This window comes from Acomys russatus, chromosome 13 (genome assembly GCF_903995435.1).
Source record: "Acomys russatus chromosome 13, mAcoRus1.1, whole genome shotgun sequence".
Taxonomy (NCBI): Eukaryota; Metazoa; Chordata; class Mammalia; order Rodentia; family Muridae; genus Acomys; species Acomys russatus.
In genome coordinates, this window is record NC_067149.1 from 53,519,678 (window position 1) to 53,533,110 (window position 13,433).

Below are 13,433 nucleotides of genomic sequence, written 5' to 3' on the forward strand. Positions count from 1 at the left end.
TCTGGTGCTGAGCTGTGTGTTTGAGGGTCACGTGTGGGGAGGCTGGAAGAAGAGCTTGTAGCTTGGGAGAGCGCAGAGGACCCTGTGGGCCAGGCTGAGGGACTATCCGTTAGCATGGAAGCCTTTGAAGATGTATTGAGTGCATGGCTTTAATTATACAAGCGCTCTAGCCCACTGCAGAATACATAAGAAAGATCAGACAAACATCAAGATCTAAATCCTCTTCTGTTTCTAAATGCAGAGAGAGTACAGCTGGAGCCAACTTTTCAGGGTGAATGTACTTTCTCCAGTGGGTCCACAGAGGGGCCCTGCAGACAGAGACAGAACCGTATGGCTCACTGAGCAAGGGCCCTCGAAGGACTAGCTGAGGGAGGGTGCAGGAAGCTTGGGGCTCCACACTGTTAGCAGCGGCCCCGCCCTCGCCACCCAGGCTTCAGGCAGTGGCAGTCACACTAGTTGCTAGTCTAGACTGGGACCCTACGGCATGGTGTATATCCTGGAGCAGGCGCAGGGGGGCGCTGCTGGGGCCGGACCAGCGTTGCAGCCGAGGGCGGGGACAGTGGGACAGATCCGGCTGGCCCGAGAATTCCTGACAGCTGCGAGCCAGAGGACTGGGGGACAGCTCGAACAGCTGCACTGGACGTCCCGCCAGGTAATCGGAGCAAAGTCTTGGGACGCCTCGCCCTGAACCCTCAGCCGGGCAGCGGAGGCCGCGCTTCCTTCCTGCAGATCAGCGAAGCACATGGAGAACACGGGAGAGGCAGGGCTGGCTGCTTGTCCCCAGAAACAGGCATCTCAGCCCTGACTTTCTCAGACTTGGTCCGGTTCCTTTGACCCAGTTAGGCCCTCAGCCCTGCGCCGTAAGAGGGGCTATAGGAGCCCAGGAGCACGAGCATTTAGAAAGAGCCCCTGGGGACCCTCTTGAGGAAACTGAGGCTTATAGTGGTGAGGTGACTAGAAGTTCACAATCCTGGCCGGCAGGGGGAGTCGACGGGAGCCCTTGGCACGTGGGCCGGCACTGGGGTAAGACTGCTACCACATGTGTGGAAACAAACTTAGACAGTTTCTTTCTTTTTTCTTTGTTTGTTTTGTTTTAAATGAGAAAACTTCACAGAGCAGAGTGAGAAGTCGGGGGAGTGGGTGGCTCCTGAGGCTTAGCTTTCTCCTGGTCCCCGATTTTGCTGTGATCTGGCTGTGTGACTCAGTGGGCCTGTGTGGTCTCTGGCTCAGGTGTGTGTGTGTGTGTGTACGTGTGTACACATGTGTACCACATACTAGTGTACCAGAACACAGTGACTTTTACTCTTGATAGCAGAAAAGTCTTCGAATCCACATGTTTTCCCACTAACTACATAGTGGAGGTGGGGGGGGGGGGCGAGGCGGGGGCCGGTGACAACACGATGGCGGAGGACCTGACCTGTTTGCCTCTGTGAACAAAATCAGGGATCCCGACAGAAGGCAGAAAGCGTCAATGAGTGGATGTCCACAGAGGTGACAGGTCTGGAGGAAGAATCTGGTTGGCACATCACCTAAGGTGGTGAGGCCCTTATCTCTGGCAGAAGCCAGTACATAAAAAGCACTTTCACTAGTGCTGCAGGCACAGGGGCGCTCAACGGGACAGTTTGTTCCCTAGGAAGTCGGAGTTCAATTTGAGGGGCCAGGTTCACGGCCCTCTTCAGGCAGAATAAACTAGTATTCTCCCACGAAATCTACCTTACAATATTTTATTTGGGGGATGCTGAAAAAAAGACATGTGGCCTCCCCAGGTCCCTTGGTCTCTCAGTAATACTACACTGTGGACATAGGGAAGGCTGGAGGAAGGAGGGCTGTTTCCTTCTGGAAGAGTGAGGCTGCTACAAGTTGAATGTGGCTGTCGGTCTGGTTCTTGAAGAGGAGGCTGAGTCTGGATGCTTCAGTGACAGGGACACCTGAGCTAAGAAATGGAGGGTGTGCTGAGGAGCCAGGATAAGTAATGACAAGCTCAGTACATTAAGGAGCACTGGCTGGGGCAGAGGGCAGAGGGTAGAGGGCAGAGGGCAGAGGGCAGAGGGCAGAGGGCAGAGGGCAGAGGGCCTTGAGTGTTTGACCAAAGAATCTGAGCTGTATGATCACTCCTGGGCGGGTACTGTGATGGCCTCTGTTGGACCTGTGACAGTTATAGATGGAAGCCGTGGCTGCTCAAAGCTGCAAGAGACCTGGGAAGGTGACCGTGTGAGCTTGAGCAGGGCTGGTGGGAATGCAGAGTAAGGGGTGCTACCAGAGATGTTATACAAAAAGGGGGTGAGTGGGTGGGTGATAGATGTAGCTGGGGTTTCAATAGCCTTATTTAATTATCCCAGTAGCAGCTCCCCTGAGATCACATTGCCCCCGTATTGTAGAGGAAGAATCTAAAGCCAGAGAGGTTCAGCACATTTTCCAAGGTCACACAGCAGATATGTGGGGGGGGGGAGGCATGGATCTGAGACCAGAGGAAAACCCACCCAGTAAACCAAGTAAGTCAGTAGCCAAGTGGCAGGACCCAGGTGCTAAGGAAGAGGGGGAGCTTGTGGGATGCCCCCATAGGTGAAAGCACTGGGTGCTGCACCCAGTGACCTGAACTCCATCCCTGGAACCTATATGGTGAAAGGAGAAAACTGACCCCTGAAATGTGTCCTCTATCCACACACATGCCTGGCATCAGGCGTAGGGCTGTTGAGAGACTTGTCTTTTGTCAGTTCAACTTGTGACAAGCCCAGCTTCGGGACAGGAGCTCGGTGGGCCCTCATGATTGTTTAGCTTGTTCTTGGGAGGGACCATGAGCCAACAGACAGGCTGTCTGGGCACTGGCCAGGGTGCCTGGGAGAAGCGTGGCAGGAGGTGAGGGTGTCAGGTAGCCTCCTGGGGGCTCTGCATTAGTCTCTGAGTTCCCAGCACTCCTTGCTTTCCTCCCCTAGACAGTGATTTTAAGGCACAGGGGATGCCTTGAGGGAGAGTTTCTTCTGTGTATCATAGCTTCCCAGAGCCTGGTTCTCTCCCCATAAAAGGGCTAAATATATAGCTGCAGAATATCATGGCTTGCTGTGTGAGGCAGCCACAGGGGTCACAGCATCGGGTGTTGGAAAGACAGATGGGTAAAGTGAAAGTTTAGAAAAAAATCACAGTCTTTGTCAGTTGTCAGTGACTGACAGATATAGGACTAGACCCTGCGGCTTCCAACTCTTAGGCTTTGCTTTCTCCTCCTCCATGTGGAGACAACTGTGTTAGAGAGAGGCCTGCAGACTTGCTCTACACAGCCCTGGGGCAGTATGTAAACGGACCAATTCTAGCTGATGTTCTCTTTTCTTCAGCTTACAAACACCACACACACACACACACACACACACACACACACACACACACACACACCACACTACACCATATGTATACATACATAACCACGCAAACACATACCATATACACAGACACACACCACACCACACACATAAAATACTATAAACATAACACACACACACATACACATACACACACACACACCAGCAAACATTGTCCTTCTAGTGTTCATATCACTTTGACCTCTCCAAACCTTGCTTTTTCTAAGAGTAATTTGACAAGGCACAGTTTACTGAGAGAGCCAGAAGCTGACCCATTGCAGTATGCAGGATCAGGAAGTGCCCCTTCCCCCCTACCCCCAGTGAAAACGAGATGTGTGTATGAACTTACAAAGACCTATAGCACAGACAGAGACAAAGCCTCAAAGAAGTGACTGTGGGAGCAGAGGAAGGAAAGATCAAGTAGGGAGGAAAAAAGACAAGAGTTAACAGGGTCCATGGCGTGCTGGCCTAGGCAGAGCCATCTTTGGGGACATCATTAGAATCCTTGGGTCCCTGTCACTCAGGAAGCAGACAGACAACCAGGTTGACGTAATGCATACAAAGGCAGGGCAACTTTATGAACCAGGACACTCGGGGAGTGACAGGGAGAACACCAAAAGAACACGAATCCTGCCGTTTGGGTGGTCCTCATGACGACCCAGCCAGGATGTGATGGGTGGGTTGCAGGTGCTTTCTGGCTATTTTCTTGGCAGAAGCTTCAGCACACCCCACCTAGTAAAACCTCTTACCCCATTTTGCTGAAAAGTTAACTGGGGAGGAGGAAGGGGCAGGTGAACCACCCTGTTCACACAGTCTTTCCATCTTCTGTTCTCTTTGAACAGCAATGGTGGAGACAGGCTACAAACCCGGGCTAATGGGCTGTTTCAGAGCCCCTGTTGTAAGCAGCGTTTGTCCCCGTAGGGACTCCAGCGTTACCTCCCAGGCTTTGTCTCCCCTTCTCAGCTACTCTACATGGCTCCTTCTGTGTGACTTTACCTGTGGCCACAGGAGGAAGCGCATGCTGGGTATCATGCTTGGCCAGCTCCACATAGTTGGTCTTGGCCATTAGCCTCCTGTATTCTGGCCTGGCAGTGCTGTGTCCTGTCAGACTAGGCTACTGGGGGTTGACGTAGGTAAGCTGATGCCTCCTGAAGGGTAATGTTAGGAAGGGGTCCTGAAGGGCCCTTTCCTGCGTGGGCAAAGTTGTCTTTGGATGTGTCCCCCCCCCCCCCCCCACCTTGCTGAGCGTGTTATTTCCTCTCCCGGCAGGTTCTTCTGCAGAGAACGTGTTCCCTATGTCAATTTGTTTTGGCGCCTTGCTCTGGCTTCCTGAGAACGCCAGCAGGCCACTTTCTTCTCCTGCTGCTTGTTGACACATCCTGGACAGGTGACTGAGGGAGGGATCTGCAGTGGCAGTTGGCTCAGGGTGGGTGGAGCCAGACTCCAGGATGCTCTACCACACCCACACATTTCTAGAAGACTCTGAAAAGTAGGAGCAAGTTCCAGTTGCTGGGTCTCCATTGCCACGTATCTAGGCCAAAGGTCACTCAAAAAGATGCCTTACCTGAGATAGACTAAGAGGTAAGTCTCATGGGAGGGGGCTTGTATCAGTTCATTTTCTGTAGGTAGTAACATAACACCAGACTCTGTATGTCTGAAGGAAAACAGTTTTAATATGGCTTATCGATCTGGAGGTCTCAAGTCCAAGGTCCTGAAGGCTCCACTGGCTCCGTGTCTGGGTCACTTGGGACCGACAGCTCAGTCTTTTCAGTGCTGTGACAGAACACCAGACAACAGCATTTGGGAGGGCTGATGTTGGGTTCCACGGCAGAGAGAACACTTTAGTAAGATTAGATCTAGCTGTGGCAGCAGGAGTGCTGGTGGCTGGTCATGCTGATCCATTGCCAGGATGCAGAGAGAGATGCACTCTGGTGTCTACTAGGTCTCGCCTTTGTATTAGGTTCAGAATCCCTGTCCACTGAACAGCGCTGCTTGCGTGCAGGATGGGCCTTCCCCCTTCAGTTAAAACTCTTTGGAAACATCCAAGGATGTGTCTCCTAGGTGATCCCAAATCCAGTCTGGCTGATGGTGACTATTTAACCATCACGGTCGGACAGTGTACCACATAGCAAGAGGGAGGGGAGTGCGTGTCTCTCTCCCTTTTCCTTATAAAACCACTAGGAGTCAACCCTTTGGAAGCTACACTAATGACTTTTGCTAGACCTACATGCTTTCTGATGCTCCTGCTTCTAATACAGGACTTAGCTCAAGACCCCACATTCTTGCTAGGGATGGCAGTACGTGCCTGTCTTTTCAAGTACTCAGGAGACTGAGGCAGGAGGATCTCGAATCAGAGGTCAGCCTGGGTCACATAGAAAGTTCTAGACAAACCTAAGCTACACAATGAGACTTTGTCTCAAAGGAAACAAATAAAGACACACACACAAACAAAGGCTGAGGATATTGTTCAGTGTGGAGCTTTGCCTCGTGTACACAGCGCAGGCCCTGGGTTCAGTTCCCAGCACAGCCCACAGTGTGTGCGTTGGGTCTATCCTGTCCTTTTATCTCTCAATGTGGAATAAAGGGTAGCAGTTCACTGCCTATCTAAGCTACAGCCGAGAAGTGGTCCTTTATCCAACACTGAGCCTGGGTGGGCTCAACATGCTGATGCTCCTTGTGCCCTTGGGATCTGTGACTTCTGTTCTCTGCCAGAGTTAGCCAGAGAAGAGAGATGGGTAAGGCTCGGCACGGGAGCTGCAGGTGCACCAGGACCCACTTAGCAGCCAGTTGGGAACCCTTCCTCCAAGCAGCTGCATTTATGGTTCTGACCAGGCTGCCAGCTTCATTCCCCCTTTAACTAACTCTCAGGAGCCCGCAGGAAAGTAGGAGAGTGGCTGCAATGGCTCAATTACCAGTGCAGGCAAGAGGAAAATCTCCTATTACCTGGAAGATTGCTTTATTTTTCACTTTATTTACTTTAGAGATTGCTTGGTGTGGAGGCCTGGGTCAATCTGGATCAAGCCAAGGCTCTCCTGGTCTGTGGATGGAGCTGTGCCACACAGCCTGTATCAAGTAGCCTGCTGGGAGGAATGCTTTGAGGGTGCAGGTGGGGGAGGGAACCGTTTTGCCCCACAGCTGAGGTTGGATGCAGAGTCATGCCCCACACATGGCCCAGAGCTTGGTCTAAGTACACTCATCCAGTCTTTAAGAGGCCTGTGAGTTTCGCATTATGGTTATTGCCTACACAAGAAGGGGCTAGGACACACAGATGTGGAATAACTTTCCCAAGGACACACAGCTAGTAAGGGACTGAACTGAGATTTGAACCCAAGCAGCTCAGCTCCAAGGCTATTTCCTCTGTCAAATGCAGGCCTTGCCTCCTGAGACAGTGTATTAAATCTGGTCTTTGTGTGCTCTGGGCAGGACTGTAAGGTCAGAGGCTCCTCCCAACCCTCAACCCCCCAGGTGAAGTTTCCTGACAGAGACAGCAGCCATGGTTCTCAGATGAGCTCAGGGCAGGCATGAAGTGAGGGGACCAGGTTCTCTGGAGTTTAATTCCTTTGGGTGGAGCCATCTGAATGGGAAAAGTCTACCCTGCCCTGCATCTTTCTGTGGTGCTACAGCCTGGAGTAGCTTTTTGGACTTGAAGTATTCTAGGAGATGGGTTGATAGTAATCCTCAGTAAACCCAAGTGCTTGGGAGGGTCTTCAGCTTAAAGTCATCCTGGGCTACATAGCAAGAGGGCAGTATGCGACGAAGAGCAAAGGAAGGGTAGAAGGGAGGGAGAGAGAAGGGGAAGGAAAAGAAAGAGAAGGTGGAGAGCTCTCTTGCCTGCCAGATGAATACCATGGCACAGGAGACCTGCCATCTCTTGATGCCACCTTTCCCGCAGACCCACAGTAAAAAGCTCACTCAAGCTCTGCCTTATACTATTGGTTTCCATCTCTTTGGTTGGTTGGCTTGGGGCTGGGATTGTGTGTGTATGTGTGTGTGTGTGTGTGTGTGTGTGTGTGTGTGTGTGTGTTGGATTTAACACTGGCTGATGGACATCCCTCTCTGACACGAGGTCTCAGTTTCCCTCTCAGCAAGATGGCCTCAGTGCCAGGACTGACTCTGGGCTCATCAGTCCCCCTCATTGGACTAGACAGGGATACAACTATATAAAAACCAACAAAACCATTTTCTTGGGCACCTTAGCATCTACTCAAAATATTCTACCATCGGACGGACTGGCATATAGATTATGTGAACCATGTTCCATTAAGATTTGTAACTGGAGCCTTGAGCCAAAAGGATTTGCTTAAAAATAGCTTAATTATACGCCACAGATAAGCTGCTAATGGAATTTACCAAACTACTAAATTAAGCTTTTCCACTAATCACATGCATATTATACAGACGTGAGCTCAGCCTTGACCATGGTCTCCTCCAGTCCCCGGAGAATTGCTGGATCTTTCCCTGTAGGCAGTGTCTGGGACACCATGTCTCTTCCCATTTGCAGGTGGTTTTCCTGTCACCTCTTTCTATGTTGTTGTAGTCTGACTCTGCATTTGCTCAGTTAAAAAGTGCTTATTCTCAGAGCGTGTCCTGGCCACAGGCAATACCAGCTCCACATCCTGTTTCTTGAGCAGGCTCTTTCTGGTCTCTTCATCTCCTGTGATGTGCCATTTCCTGCTGCTGGTCATGACCTTACCATAGACACCCGCCTCTGCCCCGCCCCGCCCTCCCCCGGTTGTGTCTCCCAGCACTCAGGTTCTAGGGGCTCTGTAGGGAGAATTTTGGTTTCTTTAAAAGCACAGAAATGTTATAGGAATATGTTTTTGTTTTAGTCCCAGGTGTGGGATATGGGGCAGCAGCAGACTATGATTTGCCTTGTGGTCTGGCAGGGTTGTGATTTTGCCAGCTGCAGATAGTTTCTGCAAGTGTATGATGTTTATTTAGAATTTTGGGGACACATACTCTTTTTTTTTTTTTTTTTTTTTTTTTTTTGAGACAGGGTTTCTCTGTATTGCCTTGGCTATCCTGGACTTGCTTTGTAGACCAGGATGGCCTCAAACTCACAGAGATCAGCTGCCTCTGCCTTCCTGAGTGCTGGGATTTTGGGGACTCTTGAGAAGGTGTATGAACGCAAGAGCCCTGAGAGGGGCTGCTGGCGCTGTTGGTTGAAGTTTGGCAAGTGGATGTACACAAACAGATGAGAAGGAGAAATTGGATATCCTAATGGCAATCCTGCCCCAAGGAACTTGACACCCTTAATCAGCAGGCATCGACAATATCGATGCCCCCTTTCCCCTCTAACCTTTCTCTCCTACCTATGTGTGTGTTTGGGGGTTGGTGGTTTGGAAAGGTAGAATAAAGGTGGGAAAGGGCAGTAGATAGAAGAACTTAATAAAGTAGTTTAAAAGTTTGGCTACAGGGTTTAGGCTTGCTCAGGCTAAGCACTAGGGCTCTGACTTCGTAGGTGAAGCTTAACTCTCAGGGAAAGTAGCCAGCTACCCAGCACACCTTCACAGTTCTATACCTAGGAGAAGTTCATGTGTCATGTTAGCTGTGTCTTAGCATCCCCACTTCACCGGTGAGCACAACAAGCCTCAGGATCTGGCTTCCTATGTTTGGTCCTAATGGGACCACCCACACTGCAGGCGCCTCACCTGTGTCACTAGTCCCCCAGAACCAGCCTGGCTCCCTACAATAGAAGGGAAGACTACAAAGTCATCCTTTGAATAACATGCTCTCTGTTGACTCCTTTCAGTTCTCTGGTAATGCAGTCATGTTACAGGGCCAAAGTCACTTGTTTATTGAGGTCAGTTAACTCCCTTAGCACCAGCCTCACTTGTATTGTACACCCACTTCCTGCAGCCACCCACTGGGGCCTTTGTCTGCAGCCTGTAAAACCTCTGGCTCTGGGTTGTCCCAGAGAGGTCCTAGAAAGAGGTGCTAATTAATAAACATAGTGATGTCAACAGCTGACTGATGTGCCCTTGCTCAAAGGACACTCTGTCTCCTGCATGGCTGATGATGCTTGGCCTATAAGCTTCGGGAAGGCTCCAGAAGCTCTCAAGCAGGCTCCTGGGGGCAGAGCTTGCATTTTCTAGACTTTGACACAAATTGAACTTCTTGCCGTGTTTCCTGCCCTCCTGCCTGGTCCCAATCTCAATGCATGAAGCAATGGGATGGGAATCTTGATGCTGTTTCCTCAGAACGTCGGAAGCAGGCAGGTAGGCAGACAAATCCCGGAGCTCAGCAGAGGAGCTGGGCCCACCAGTAGCATAAGGTGCTGGCAAGAAGATCCAGCTATAGCTTGGCCCTGGAGTGGCTCACAGGCATCTCAGTTATGAAATAAGGGTCCATCATGTCTCTGAGGGAGATCGTAGTTGTAAAGATATGGTTAGGTGGCGACAATGTGAAAGCCTTTACCCAAAATAAAACTTTTTAATTAGCCAGTTAAGCTTTTGTTTTGTTTTGCTGTTTCTGTTTTGTTTTTTGTTTGTTTGTTTGTTTGTTTTGTTTTTGTTTTGTTTTGTTTTGTTTTGATTGGGTCTTACTGTGTAGCCCAGGCTAGAATATGAAATCCTCCTGCCTCAGGTCTCCCAGTCTCCAGGTGCTGGGATTACAGGAAAGTAGCAACAGTGCATCTTGCAAGTCTTTAAAATGAGAATTATTTTCTTCTGTGGCCTTATAGTTCCCAGCCATACTGTGTTGAGCTACAGCAAAGATCTGCGTCATATGACAAACCAGTCACTGCTGGCTCAGTCCTCCGTGGCTTTTGTCCGTACAGTAACCTGCATAGTTCAACAAGGACACTGAGGCTCAGTTACTGCCTCATAGTGCAGAACTGCCAGCCTGTCAAATCAGGACTCTCAGGAGGAAGAGATTTAGGCTCTCTGGAACCCTGGGTTCCATCCACTGTAGCTGAGATCCTGGTGAAACCTAGGAGGAATTTCGCAAAGTACAAAACCTGAGGCTGGAACAGTGAACTGCAGTGTGTCCTGACAGCCAGAGACTCCTCCCTCCTTTTGCAAATATTTGCTGAGGGGTGTGGAGGGTGGAGGCCACATCTCGGGTAAAAGAGGGGTTCCAGGGAGTACATAGGGACAGTTGTACGTCCGTTCACATGACAGGATATAGATCCAGTCAGTCCTGTTTACTTGGTGCTCACTGTGTGTGAACCTCTGTACGATGAGGGGGAAACGGACACTAGAGCAGCATAGCCACACACTTAAGGTCACACAGTGACTTAGTCACTGTCGTGCTGCTGTGACAAAAATACTGTGACAACAGCAGCTTAAGGAAGGGAGGGTTTGTGGTGGCTCTATAGATTTAAATTATACAGTTCAAGGCCTAATCCATCATAGCAAGGAAGTCAAGGCAGCAGGACCTTGAAATAGATGGTTGTACTGCATCCATAGGCAGGGAGGGGAGAGCAGTGGAAGATTCCCATCATGCAGTTTGTTTTCTCCACTTTAGGCCGAACTCAGCACACCTGCTGGGGAATGTTGCCACCCATGGTGGGCAAGTCTTCCTACCTTGGCTAGTGCATTCAAGATAACTATATGTCCCTCCACCCATGCACTGCCTATAGGCATGCCCAGAGGCCCATACACTAGGTGATTTTAGAATCTATCAGGTTGGCAACACTAGTTAGAATTCAAGTCCAGGCACAAGGGCTGCAGACTCCCCTCCCACTACAGCGTACATAATAAGAGTGATGCTTTCTACCATTGATGCTATTTCCTGCTCACACTGCATTTGCCAAGCTCTTCTTTTCAATTTTTTATAGCAAAACACAGGTTTTAACACTAGGTCTGATACACTCAATGATGCATTTAGCATTTCAAGTGAAATTACAGCAGTGGAAACATGTAGTCTCCGAGCTGTAAAATGCTCTACAAATAAGATCAAACTATTGTGTCTGTGATGATAAGGAGACCTTCAGAGATGTTGAATGGTTTGCCCAAGGACAGAGGGACAGCAAATGGCTCTGTCAGGGTGTCAGCCCTGGTCTTGGGACTGCAGGGCAAATGACAGAGAACTAAGAGACCTGTGCTGGCCCTTCTTGTTGCTTGGGCTTTTCTCTTCCTTTTTAGCTCTCAACGAAACTGAGAGCCAAGGCATGTGAGAGGACAGGGATGGTGGTGGAGGGGCAATCTCCTTCAGGATGGGGTTGTACCAGTTGAGTCTTCTAGCTGGAGGCAGAGCTTTGGGGAAAGAGGGTGGACAGGAGAGGCTTGGCTGCACTGTAGGTGGGCCATTATGAATTTTACAACCCCATAAAACCTAGGCAATGGCTTATTTTAAAACAGAGTTAAACTGGAATTTGGAGTACCGCATTCCTTCAGTGAACCCATGTACAGCTGCAAATTTTCTTAAGTAAAGAAGACATAGGTATGTTTATTTAAAAGATCCAAGGATAGAACCTGGAGCGATAGAAGTGTTAGTGGGCTCTGCAGCAGACACACATAACATGAAGGGCTGGCTGCAAAGCATGCAGTCCTTGTCGAGAGCCATATATGGCTTGTATGTTTATTCATCCATTTTCAGAGGGATTTGCTTTCCAGATCAGAAGCTGTGCAGGGACTATTTCATGTGTATTTGCTTTATTTATTCTTCACAAAGCCCGTGCGTGCCCGGCACCACTGTAGGAGTTTTTACGATGAAGAAATGTACTTGTGCGGCTTGTGTAACTCGGCTCAAGTTCCTGGGACAGTAAGAGATGCACTGAGATACAATTATATCTTACAACAAATCTGCCATTTCCTCAAGACACACAGAAGAAAGCCTTTTTGTTTTCTCTGCTCTTAATCTCAGATCTTAGGTCATCTCTCTTCCACTCTGAAATACGTTTCAGAAACTTTCTTCCAGCGAGGGCCAAATGCGGCAGTTTTTGTTCTTATATATTACTGGACAGCGCCATTTTCCCCTGGTTTCCCATGTTGGAAGGGTTTCACCACCCTCTCTTGGAATGCTTGTTGCTGAGGAGAAGCAAGCTACTCAAATGTGAACCACTGTCAAGTGACAAAACCTCTTTGCTACTTTTAAAACATTCTCTTGGGAGTGCAAAGGTAGCTCAATGGGAAAAGTGCTCTCTATACAGGAGTGAGGCCCCGGGGTCCGCTCTCCAGGACTCCACTCAGTGCAGGCTGGTAATCTCAGCACCAAGAGGGGTCAGGGAGAGCATCACTGACCAGCCCACCTAGCCAGCCAGGGAGCACCAAGATCATCAAGAAAACTTGTCTAAAAAAAAAAATGCTCCCTGCATTCCATTACTTATTACTTAAAAAACAAACAAACAAACAAACAAAAAACTCTTATCCAGTTCAGTGGCCCCTGCCTACAAAATGGTGCTTCCCACAATGCACTACGTCCTACATCAGTTAACAATCAAAACGCAGAGATGCCCACACAGGGCAGCCTTATTTTAGGCAATCTCTCACTCACTCAGGAGCTCTTCCCAGGTGATTCTAGGTTGGTAAGCTGACATGTAAAACCGACAGTTTCTGTGGCTGGTTTTGGTCCCTAGCCGCTTGCTCCTTTTGCTTTTGGGTATGTGACAAGGTCATACGTCTTATCAGGGAGTGTACGGCAGAACAAAGCCCTCCCCTCATGTCCAAAGGATGAAGGAGGATTGGAAAGATGGCCCAGCAGTTAAGAGTGAATACTGCTCTCTCAGTTCCCAGCAACCACATAGGTGGCTCAAAAACATCTATAACTAACTCCAGCTCCAGCGGGTATGTGGCACCTTTTGTTTCTGTCGACACTTCTACTCATATGCTCATAGCCACACACATACAAATGATTAAAGAGCATCAGCATCAGCAGCAGCAGCAGCAGCAGCAGCATCAGCATCAGCAGCATCAGCAGCAGGAGCAGCAAACACACCTAACCATCACAGACAGGAAGTGGGGCTGTGCTACAAACCTTCAGGGCCCACCCATATCAATCTACTTCCTCCAGCCAGTGTTCAAACACTTTGGTCTATAGGAAGGGGACATTCCATTTCAAACCACAATAGACATATATGATTTGTGTGGGGTGGGGGACATATTGAAATGGCTCTCTGTTAGTTATTTTGAAATGCTAAGG

General features: G+C 49.4%; 1 protein-coding gene across 1 annotated transcript in view; it reads left to right on the forward strand.

Moving 5' to 3' along the window:
* The first annotated feature begins 452 nt into the window (after positions 1-452).
* Cracr2a (calcium release activated channel regulator 2A) overlaps positions 453-13,433 on the forward strand; it is a 103,790-nt gene continuing 90,809 nt past the window's right edge. Inside the window, exon 1 of the mRNA XM_051155429.1 lies at positions 453-652. The gene's annotated coding sequence lies outside the window, so the exon portion shown is untranslated. The remainder of the gene's footprint in view (positions 653-13,433) is intronic.